This window comes from Ruditapes philippinarum, unplaced genomic scaffold (genome assembly GCF_026571515.1).
Source record: "Ruditapes philippinarum isolate M1 unplaced genomic scaffold, ASM2657151v2 ctg1362_1_1_1_1, whole genome shotgun sequence".
In the NCBI taxonomy this organism is placed as follows: Eukaryota; Metazoa; Mollusca; class Bivalvia; order Venerida; family Veneridae; genus Ruditapes; species Ruditapes philippinarum.
In genome coordinates, this window is record NW_026859423.1 from 718,525 (window position 1) to 731,188 (window position 12,664).

Genomic DNA, 12,664 nt, shown 5'->3' on the forward strand with positions numbered 1-12,664 from the left:
GCTGTCATTGCTTTTCAATTTTTCATAAAGCATACGGCAGTTATTACTCATAGGATACTTTAATATGCCCAAATGTCATCAAGAGCAGTTTGCATGTGGAAGGAATGTATTTTTCAGACTGTAAAAATGAAACAAAAAATTTAGAGACGAAATTTGGTGATTGGAATTTGAATGAATAGAAGTAAGTTTTCTTCTTTTTATTACTTTTGACGTATAAGGTATTTATCAATTTCAGCTTTGCTTTTTCTTTAAACAGCCTGATATTGTCAGAATCGTCAGCAAAAATAAAATTGAGGTACCACATGGGGAAAATCTTAAAAAAGTAGTTTCGTCATTGAAAAAAGTGAAATTATATTTTGATAATTTTCACTGTGAAATTACCAAATATAATTTTCACGGATAAATCAGTAATCCACTGAAAAGCATAAAATAAAAGCATCTAACATTTCTCTAAAATCATTAGTTATACAATACAACATTATAAATTTCATTTTTGCTCCTTTTTGAAGAAAGGAAAAAAAATGTTTCTGGGGAATAATTTGCCTTTAATATAGATTCTTAGTCTTGCAAAATAAAAACACTTTACATACATGGTATGATATGCAGGAATGTATTATTAGCATATCTGGGATGATCAATTAACATGACGTTCGTAGTGTATGTTGACCAACAAAGCATTGACCCCTCACGTATTGCGCGTGTGTACTACGGGTGCTTTTTAATAACATAACATGTAAGTATATGTATCAACCTGCCCTTCCTTTGTTTTGTACAGATGGTTAATGACACTGGACCTAGCTTTTGTGCACTAAGTTTCCGAGCAGAAGAAATGCTCGTAAATATAATTATTACCATATACAATTTGATACGAAATAACAAATGTGACCATGGGGCTGGACCAGTTTTTAATCCTGACCGTTTGTCAATGTCTATTATACAATATTTATTGCCAAATACCATGACTGTATGCTATATATCGTCTAACAAGTACATATACAAAATATTAATATGTTAATATGTTATTCTTGATGTTGATTTATGAACATCTTAGACGTAAATTATTTTATTATTTTTAATTTTAAAAAAATAAATAATAAAAATAATAAAAAACAACAACAACAACAACATAAAAACACCATCCCTGACAACCGGAAGTGCTCTCTCGGAAAGTTTAATGTTTATAAAATAATAGAAGTTGATGCAAATTATCTTCTTCCGAATAAAACGTGTGGACTCCGAGAATGAGGCAATGACAGTATATTTATTTGTCCATCAATTACTGTACATGAAAAGATTGAAAATAATGCCAGATTTAAACAAAATTTCATGACAACTATCGACAGAAACAGCCAATGGATTACTTAAATACTTTTAGTTTGCATCGATGTCATCAAACTTTGAATCTCATTTTCATTTTTCGTCACATTAAGTCTTTTGTCATTTTGACGTATTCCTAACAAATATATAATTCGATTCCGACTTGATATTCGATATTTTTTTGGTCAAAGTGAGGGCTGTTTCCTTGAATTATTATGAATTATAAGACACTTTGGTTAACCAAATTCCTAATTCCAATTACAGTGTAGATGAAATTTTATCTCTGAAATAAACATAGATTTTTTGTATTTTGAAATGACGGTATATAACGTTAATTTCCGTTTTGTACTGTTTTTGTACTGTTTTTTTACGCCGACTTCTACACATTTATTTGGTGATATCTCTTCGGTTAGTCTCCCTAACCGGATTTTCTAGGTGACCGTCGAGTACTAATTTCATAAGCAATACGAGACAAATGAGCCGCGTCATGACAAAACCAACATGGGTTTGCGACCAGCATGGATCCAGACTAGCCTGCGCATCCGCGCAGTCTGATCAGGATCCATGCTGTTAGCTATCAGTTTCTCTACTTGTAATAGGGTTGGTAAGCGAACAGCATGGATCCTGATCAGACTGCACGGATACGCAGGCTGGTCTGGATCCATGCTGGTAGCAAACCCATTATGTTGGTTTTGTCGTGACGCGGCTCAAATGACAATTAGTAGAAATATTAAGAGTATGACTACAAAGAATAATTTAAAAAAAAAAACTTGCAGTTTTTATATAAAAGGAACACACAAACCTGACGAGAAATAGGAAATACAGTTTGCTTTATTTAGTTTTCGACTTCTCTTATTTAAATCAGACAAATTCTAGATTTCAATTGATGTCTGCAATAAAAGTTTACCTAAAGATGATCATATTACATGTATATCTTTAAGTATAAATTAACTTCTCAAAACATGATATAATTATGTTACAGTACCGAATCTTTTGTTAAATGATATCATTTATACTTAAATAATTAAAAATAATAATAACCTGAGACGTTTTAGGACAGTTATTGTGGTAGTTCCTTTGTAATAAAAATACTGTATGACTATAAAAATGCACATACAATGCTGGTAAACGTTTAAGAGCAGGTTAACACTAAATATACAAAATACAGAAAATAAATCGCAAAAATACCGTCAAAGTGAAAGCTAATTCATAAAAAACTTTGGGATTCATTCCATTGGAAGAATATTGTGCTCATCAAATATATATAACAAGATACTATTAATAATAAGTAAATGTTGCCAAGTATCATTTAAGTTTTCCATAGGCTGGTATGAAAAAAACAATAAAGTTAATACTAATGGTGTCATTCATTGATTCAATTTATTGTTTTAACAAGACAGTTGAATTAAAGACGCATGCAGTTGGATTTAAGTAACATACAGATGAATTTAGATAAGGTTAAGTTGAATAAATGTTACATACAGTTGAATTTAAGTTACGTACAGATGAATTTATGAAACATGCAGTGAATTTAAGTAACATATAGTTGAATTTAAGTAAAATACAATTGAATTTAAGTAACATACAGTTAAAGTAACGTAACAGTTAAATTTAAAAAGCATGCAATTGAATTTACGTTACATACAATTGTATTTTGATAATATGCAGTTGAAATTTAAAAGCATTCAGTTAAATTTGATAATATACAGTTTAATTTAATTTACATTCAATTGAATTTAATTAAGTTATTACAGTTGAATTTTAGTGACATGCAGATGAATTTAAGTAACGTTCTGTTGAAACGCTTTTTTTACTCAAATCGGCCAAAAATGCATAAAACTCGATTATCAATTTACTACCGTTTATATTGATATATCATCTATTGCTTGGTTTTCAATTTTAAGTGATTGATTGATTAAGAAGAAAATTCAAAATTCGTTATTTTAGGCTATTGGACCTCAGTGGAGTTCTTTTAAGTAGCATGCATTTGAATTTAAGTAGCATTACTATCTGTCAGAGCATGCTCATGTTCATCTCATTGTCGTTGTCATCTTTTTGTCCGCTAAGCTCAAGAAATATAGAGTATCAGAGTTTCTGACCATATATCCATGTATTGCTGTCTCCTGGCTCGATTCGCGATCATATTTTATAAAATTGTTGAAATATTCATAGTGATAATGGACAAACAGTTTTTGTCGATAGGGATGGTTAACAAATTACATATAAAATCGCGACTGCAGCATTCCGTTGGTATAAATCTTTGCTTAAAAACAAATAAAAAGTTGGTGATCATAAAAACAAAATGATGTCGTGTTTCTAGATCAGTTGATTGACTTTTACATACATTTTAGTAGCTAAAGATGATGCAGCAATATGATCAGAGATCATGTTATTGTAGTGTCCAACCCGCAATCTACTTAATTTGCATAATAGTTTGCCTTGCTTTAAATTTGGAACAGTCCGGATTCCTATATCAAAATCAAGGACCGAAATATAACATCATTGATTAAATGTACGGGAGACTTTTTACAGCCGCCACACGGCACAAATATCACAGATGTGACAATAAAATAGTCAGGCTGCATTGAAGAGCTAGCTGACCTGACTACTGGTGGCAAAGTCTCAAATAAATTTTGCTCCGATAGGATAATGATTAAAACTGGCTAATTTGTTAATGTGTATGATGTTTAGTAAACAGTAAATGTAATGACAAACACATTTCTAATAGCGCGACACTTTCCAATAACAACGACAATCTAAAATATGTAATTGTACTTATTCCATACACATACATTTTTTTTAAATATATCGAAATCTCACTTAGCCTATTTGTTTGTCAATATAACCGTATGTAATTTGCAGGAATCGTTTATAACTCATGTAAGTTTTCGTGTATCTACAGCATTTTGCCCTATAACTTTTGTTAGCGTTCTATTTCTATCATAAAAAGCAGCTGTTTCTTCTGTAAGTCGTCTTGTCATCTTTATAATAATTTCTTTACTGTTTAATATAATACAACTTGATATAATTGGCATACGTTTGTCAGACCAGTTTAATAGAGATGTGTCTTTCCTTGAACGAACATTGCACTTCTTTGAACGACCACTGTGCGTCCTTGCGCGACAACTGACAAATTAAAGAAAACGAGTCAGAGTAGTGAAATATATCAACTAACCGTAAGATCTAAAACAAATGTTCTTTACGGGGTATAAAATAAACATATATAAATTAATTTTTAAAATACTTATAAAAGAAATATTGAGAAATATTAATGAAACAAAATGCGTATAAATATCATTTTCGGTATTTTCACTGTAAAAATTTATTTTCACTGCAGTGTAATAGATATATGTTCCGTATTTTCACTGATGTCTTGTCGGACTACTTTCTTCTAACTGCAGCCAATGCACAAAGTGTAAGGGGAAGTATTTCTTATTGTAATTTCTAAAAAGAAAACACATTGTATGTATTAAATAGCAAATACAAGTTTTTAAAAAAAAAAACATACATGACTTTCTTTCATCTTGTCGTATGAAAATTATCATATTTCATTATAATATTTATTTTCATACCACTCCTGTATCTATAGAAAAAACCTTAAATATCCCCTGTGGATTAATCGGTAGAGACATCAATTTTAAATTCAAACAAATGCTAGAAATATGAAACATTGTATCTAACTGTTACAGACAGTGAATTAAATGGTAGACTAAGTATTGATGTTTTAAGGATTTTTGTAAAGAATTTCTAAAATTATTTGCAAACGCTTTCAAACATGAATCTAATTTTAAACTTCCGCTTCTCAACAGAATTTCGTCATCAAGCTGTTATTTTTAATGTGTTTGAATGTAATTTGGCAGCTCTAGATTAAGATTGTTGCGTTTTAAAAAGTTTCTACGGTGTTCCGTTAGGGCCATTACGACAAACACATAACTCGAAACAATGAAAGTACGATGATAAAACACGAAATTATATCGTTGTTTCGTTACATTGGCTTTTCACCATCGTACTTTCAACTTTTCATCATCGTGGTCTGTTATTTCAACTTTAGTTTCACCAAGGTAATTTCATGTTTTCGTTGTTTCACGTTATGTGTGTGTCGCATGGCCCTAATGGGTCACCGTATGTTTCTTTAAAAATATTACTATTGCACTAGAATCTAACATAAGAATAAAGATCGAGTAAAAGAAAATGTTTTTGACAGAAGTAACTTAGTTTTACTAACCCAATAACCTTGTGTTTTGTTTATTAAAGTCAGGATAATACTTCTATTCCCAGAGGTGAGGCCAGAATTTGAAACAAATGTGAGTTTCATTTAGTTAATGATTGCTTATGTCCCATAATTAACTTATCTGTTAAAGAAAGACAAGCACACAGATGTGTATGTAATCAATAACATAATACAAAAACTCAACTCTTAGAATATGACGACATAACAGGGCTGATCATTTTTAGTTCGTGGACATTAATTGCAACTGTAGAAACTTTCGAAATCATTAGAGGTATTCGACAATTTCTTTTCTGAAACAAACATCATTAAAGCATTGAGGATAATTTATACAGATAGATTTTATTGAAGTTCGATTGTACAGTAAGTTGTAAGCTTATAGACACATTCTCAAATCTGTAAATCTGTGCCTGGAAGGAAACTACGTCTTGCCCCCATGATTGGATATTGAACCTAAGACGAAGCTAGTGTTCCTTCACCCTTAACCACTAAACCATGCCACCACTGTAGCATTGAGGTAATACACTATAAAATATAATTTGATTCATGAACTAAAATACAATTTTGTCAATTCAAGTAAACAATGGAGCACATGATTAAAATAATTAAAAAGAAAGAAACTGTTATTTTGATAAGGATAGTTAGCTGTGTTTATTACATGACTGGCACGTATAGAAACTGACAACATACACAACTCAAATTTGACAAACCTGAGACATGATTAGAATCGGAAACAGTGAGTAATGGTGGTCCTTTATAGGTCACGTGACTATATGGCTCACGTAACTATAATGGCTCACTTGACTATATGGCTCACGTGACTATAATGGCTCACGTGACTATAAAAGCTCTCCTTGACAAGGGACAGATGATATTGATAACCACATATGAAAAGCAGGCATTTGGTAAGAATTCTAAAATAATACGCAGGGGCCAAATTCCATAACCGAAACTCTCTATGTAAAATATCGCACAAAACATATGAATCACAGTACATTTTTGTCAAGTTCGAATTTCTTTAAAAAAAATTGTCTCATCTGGAGGCATAAATCTTTACATGTGGGATTTTCAGGGCATCATCAATATTAAGATGTCTTCTTACAATGTTGGTGTTCATCCCTCGCGTTAAACAAATGTATGATCTATTTTTTTTTTACTACAAATCAAATAGCATACATACTAACGTTTCCTGCTACATGAAAAATGTGTTCATGTACTCTCCTTTAATCACAAAACATGAAAGTCCTTTGTAAATTTTCAATTAAGTTGAACGGATTGTTCTTTGTTTTCACATTAATATTTCAGAGTCCTAGGTTTTAAAGAATTTTTCTCATCTCAAATTCAGATCTCAGACATTTGATTGACCAGAAAATAAGCAGAGAATTTAAATTTACCAACAAAAATCCTGAGATTGAAAAAAGAGGTAAGGGAAAGTTTTATGTACAAAAACCTCAATACATTACCTTACTTACTAACATGTACAGAAGTTGTCAGTTACTTTCGAAGGTGTATCTGATAATACTGGTAAATTACTTAGGCTTCTATATACATTCATGTATATTCCATACATAGATGTACATGTATCATAATAAAAGGGTTTGTATACAGGGGCATATTTTGATAAGTGGCAATGGCAGAGCGTTTTAATAAATAAGTCATACCTGTGAAAAACGATTAGTAGTCCTTCAAAATATTCACCATGGACTTCATCACACTATCCAGGTCTCAGAATCCATTCCGAAAAGGCATTTTTGAACTTTTTTTGGTAAACTGTTTATACATCACTTTCAAAAATAGAGCGTACATAACTTTTACGTCGAGCAACAGTCATCGCTTTTTTCACCTACCCACATTTTGTTAGTGAGTTTATTGTCGGGCTTAAAAAAATAAAGCCACGTTTCATTCCCTGTGGCAGTTTCTCTCTGGTGTCTAGGGTCTAGATATTTAACCTTATGTTTAAAGCAGAGGCTTTTTCAACCCGCACCTTTTCTGTTCAGAAGTTAGCAAATGCGGGATCCAAAGGGCGGACTTTAACTTTTCTTTGAAGATGGAAAACACATAGCTCACTTATCTCCTCCACGGTATATCAACTTTGGCTTTGACAGTGCTGATGTCTTTTTCAGAGGTAGCGGTAATTGGCCGCCCAGGGTGGGGATTATCCTTAACATAAGTGTTACCTTCCTTCAACATTGACACTCACCAGGCAATTGTATATACGATATGGAAGGGCATTTTTCCATATTCGTCTTTATTTCTGACATAACCCACGACGCAAATTATCTTTGCAAAAAAATTATCTTTGTTTCCCTTCTCGCTACCCATGCCAGTTTGGATAGGGTAGGTAGGTCAATAAAATATCCAAATTATTTTACTATCAAAATAATATGGAGTTTAAAGATTAACTCTATACTTTCAGTTTTATTCAACATACGCTCGTATATCGGGCCATGAACTTTTTGATCATACCTGTATATCCGTTTGTATATTTATAGTTAAAACATGAGACAGATATAAGAATGTGATTCTCATTTACACTCCTTCCTTCCATGTTTAGCGGCAATACAATGTTATTGGTAACTGTGGTTTTTGTGGGTTGGTAGCGTGAGGGGAAACAAACAAGATTTTATTTTAGGCCTGAATTTTGCAATAAGCCACTCAGTTTTTTTAAATGACCTGCTAAAATTTTATTGCACCAGCAAATCGTGCGAAAATAGACTTTTGGTAAGAAAAAATAATAATCTGTTATACATTTGTACATGTACTTTCAAGTGCAAATGATAAATCCCTACTATGACCTTTTATTTGAATAACAATATATTTAACCACAAACATTTATGGAAAGCCATGGCTGTCTGATATTGTTCTTTTTCAATTTATTTAACCATTTGGATAATATATGAGTTCACTTCGACTATATATGAATTGAAAACACCTTCTTATTTAACCGGAATCCATTATATTAATCCACAGTTACAATATATGAAACCATACTGTCAGTGTATGAAACCGAGTTAGCAATATATAAGTTGATTTTCTCAATATATGATTCCAATTCTTCAATATATGGTACCAAAGTAGCCATGTATGGAACCAGATGTCCTTATATGAAACCGAATTATCAATATATTAATTCAATTTTACAATATATATAAGTCCATATACAAATGTATTGAATAATTGGTATAACCAACTCATATATTGCTACTTTGGTTCCATACATTGATAAATTGGTTTCATATATTGTAAAAATGAATTAATATATTGATAATTCGGTTTCATATCAGGACATCTGGTTCCATATATGGCTACTTTGGTACCATATATTGAAGAATTGGTATCATATAATGTAATAACCAACTTATATATTTCTACTTTGGTTTCATAAATTGATACATTGGTTTCATATATTGTAAAATTGAATTAATATATTGATAATTCGGTTTCATATAAGGACATCTGGTTCCATACATGGCTTCTTTGGTACCATATATTGAAGAATTGGAATCATATATTGAGAAAATCAACTTATATATTGCTAACTCGGTTTCATACACTGACAGTATGGTTTCATATATTGTAACTGTGGATTAATATAATGGATTCCGGTTAAATAAGAAGGTGTTTTCAATTCATATATAGTCGAAGTGAACTCATATATTATCCAAATGGTTACATAAATTGAAAAAGAACAATATCAGACAGCCATGGCTTTCCATAAACATTGACATGTGCTCTTTTGTTAACAAAAAAGTTGTGGTGAAATTGTTATTGTATCCACTAATCTCATAATAAGAATGGTCAGGGTTTCAATGCAATTCCTGGAAAAAATTTTGAGTTTTTTGCCCCCAAATTTAAAAAATAGGGGCCCCTCGTTTATTTTTGGCAGGTTTGACTTAGGCATTAACTCGAATTTTGTTGAACATAACATTATTAAACGGGTTGCTCACGGGAAAACAATTTGGGTTTGGGGCCAGAAAACCTTTTAGACTAAAAAGACCATCCCCAAAAATTTACTAAATTTTATCAATTGTTTACAAAAAAAAAGGAAAAGAAACTTTGAAACAAATGTGCCCATAAAACCCTTTGAAATAATGGGTCAGTTTTAATTTCCCCAGGTTAATCCCAAATTTATAACTGATTTTACTGGGACAAATTTCCTATTTCACTAAATCGGGCTTTTTTGATAAATTCCATGTCCCAAATTTCTTTTACGGGATTTTTCATGCCCAATTACTACAATGCTTAATGATGGTCCATGGTCTTTGACCAATAAATTAATGAAGCTTCTCAACGATTAAAGAGGGTTGGAGCTAATGATTAGTGTTTTGGGACAGTTTTGGAAATCTCGAGCCATTGGTCGAAAGTGGCTTTGCCGTGGGGGGTATATTAGGTTCAGAAAAAATATAAATCAAGGCATGTGAATCTTTGAAATTGCCTGTTCTAGATATCACATAAATTAAATGTAGCATTGTCTAGTGGAACATTATTTGGTTTGGTTTGACGTCGCACCAACCCAGTATAGGTCATATGGCGACTTTCCATTTACTGGTGGAGGAAGACCTCTGTGCATTGTATCTGAGGCATGAACAGGCATCCGAATAGAACCACCGAAGTACCATGCGTTGGCTTGATGAACTTCCTCACATGAAATAATCAAGTCCCTATCGGGACCCGGTGAATGTCAAGTGGTTTCAAGTCAAAGACCTTAACCATTCGGCCACATACGTCCTATAGAGGGAATTACATCAGTTTTGAAATAGTTAACCCAAGTGTATAGAAAATACTAAAAAACAAAATCTGATAATTGGACATGGATGACTGCAAAATCATCTACTTTTCAGTTTTTGGGCAATCAGTGTGACAACAGGGCAGTAAGTAGGACGGACACGGGCAAATCTACCTGAAACGGGGTAATAAATTTGGATAAACCCTGTACCATGGGTGGAAAGATAACAAACACGTGTTTTTTTAACATAGACTGAAAGTAACTATCAACATTTATTGAGTTTTGTCCCTTATGTCGATGTTAACATGAATACAATGAGTAACAACATTACATTTTCGCATCCACACAATGTCATAAAAACCTTAAACCGTACGGGGGAATAAAACAATTAAATTTTCAGCACAAATTTTCATTGTTTCAACACCCACTGGGAGCCAAACCCAATGTTGTTCGTAAAAAAAGAAACTTTTTTGGGGTTGTTTTTTCTAAAAGGGCTATCCCCTTTCAGATAAACCCTTTTAATTTTTCAAGTTAATCTTTTTTTAAAAATTTTTCCCAAAAATTTGGTAAAAAAAAAATTTAAAATATTTCAAAATTTTCAAAAAAAAATTTACATTTTATAATTTTTGAAATTTCAATGTTTTAATTTTTTTACTGTGTGAAAAACGCTTTTCAGGCTTTTTTGCTTATTCTGACCTTTCTTTAGTATTTTTTGTAGATTTTGAGGGGCCTTTTTGGGAAAAATGTTAAATAAAATTTTCTTTTTTCATTTTGCCCCATTTAAAACTATTTTTAAATCTTTAAAAAATTTTTACTTTTAAATTTTAGCTTTAAAACCCTAGACCCATGCCATTTTTAAAAAAAACAAATTTTAGTATATATTTGTAAAAACTGGAACCCGTTATGTATAAAACATATAAAATGACATACTTTGTTCCACTTTAAAATTCAGAATATTTCCCAACAATTTTAAACATAATAAACAAATCTAAATTCATTCTTTATCCGCCTTCTGAACCCTTGTGTCCTTTAACAATTTTACTGTGCTTTATGCCACACAAAAACTATTTCAAGCGTCCATTGCTGGAGTCCATAAATGCGCCCGAAACTGCATTTCATTATTAACGATATACATGTAAGTGGCACCATCAAAGAAAGCAACAACAATCTATAGTTTGCAAGCTTAATATGTTTCTTACATAAAAGAATGCAATGTCCATATTTCATGATAAACAGATGAATAGGAATATGTTTAAAAACAACAGAGAAATAAAAGAATCTTTCCAAACATAGGCAAGAAGCACTGTTAAGTTATATTAACAACAATATTATAAATATATAATAAAATTTAAATTTGAGATGCTTTTGTTGAAACACAAACATGAATCATTATGTTAACAAGCAAGGTATTCTGGCTGGAAAACAAAATTTAAAAAAAAAAAAAAAAATTGAAAATGGAATTTAAAAGTGACAGCGATATATAATTATGTATGTAGAGAAGGAGAACTGAGCTTGACATAAAAATTAACCGAAAGATAAAATTAAATCTATGTACACATTTTTTCCCTCTCAAAATATATCATAACATATCAAACGTCCAAATGCACCAATTTGCCATTTATTCAATTATAACAAAAATTAAAACATCTACCACAGACACTCATGCACAAAAAATATCTGGAAAAAGAAATAATAAGAATTTAATAGAAGTTACATATACTAGAAAGTATTTACATATATGTAGCAGTCATAAATAAATATTGGCTTTTACATTATAAAATGCTTAGAGTGTATTGTAAAAACTAATATATGTTCTGCAAAGATGACCCAATATTAAAACAGATATTGGCCTAAAATCTTTACTAAACAGAAAGTGGTGTAAAATCATATTTTTACAAATTGATATGCACCTAAAAGTTGTGATATTCTTAAACAGAACCAGAGTCTTTCAAATAGAATATTTGAAAGAGGCCTGCTGTAGACAAGTTAAAAAAACTGTGCGTTTTTGTTTAAGTGACAGCAAACAATGATATTAAATAAAACACTGAGAGTATAGTGCAAAATGCGTGTACCTCGTATTTTAAATGACAACCATTTTACTCTAAGCTCTTAATAATTATTATATACGCCAGCCATTTTCATGGTTTGCAATAAAAACATATTATGATAAAAACCTAACATGTGAGGTATGCATGGTTATTAAAAATAAATATCACCTATATCTGGCAATCACCTATACCTGGGCAAAAGTGCCATTTAAGCATAATCCCACTCAAAAAATTTAACAAAAAGGTAAATAAATTATCATCCCAAAAAATTTAAACCCCCTCAGCCTCTGGCCATATTCATATTAGAAGGCAGAAATACAGTGCGTATATCTGCTTCCACTATGG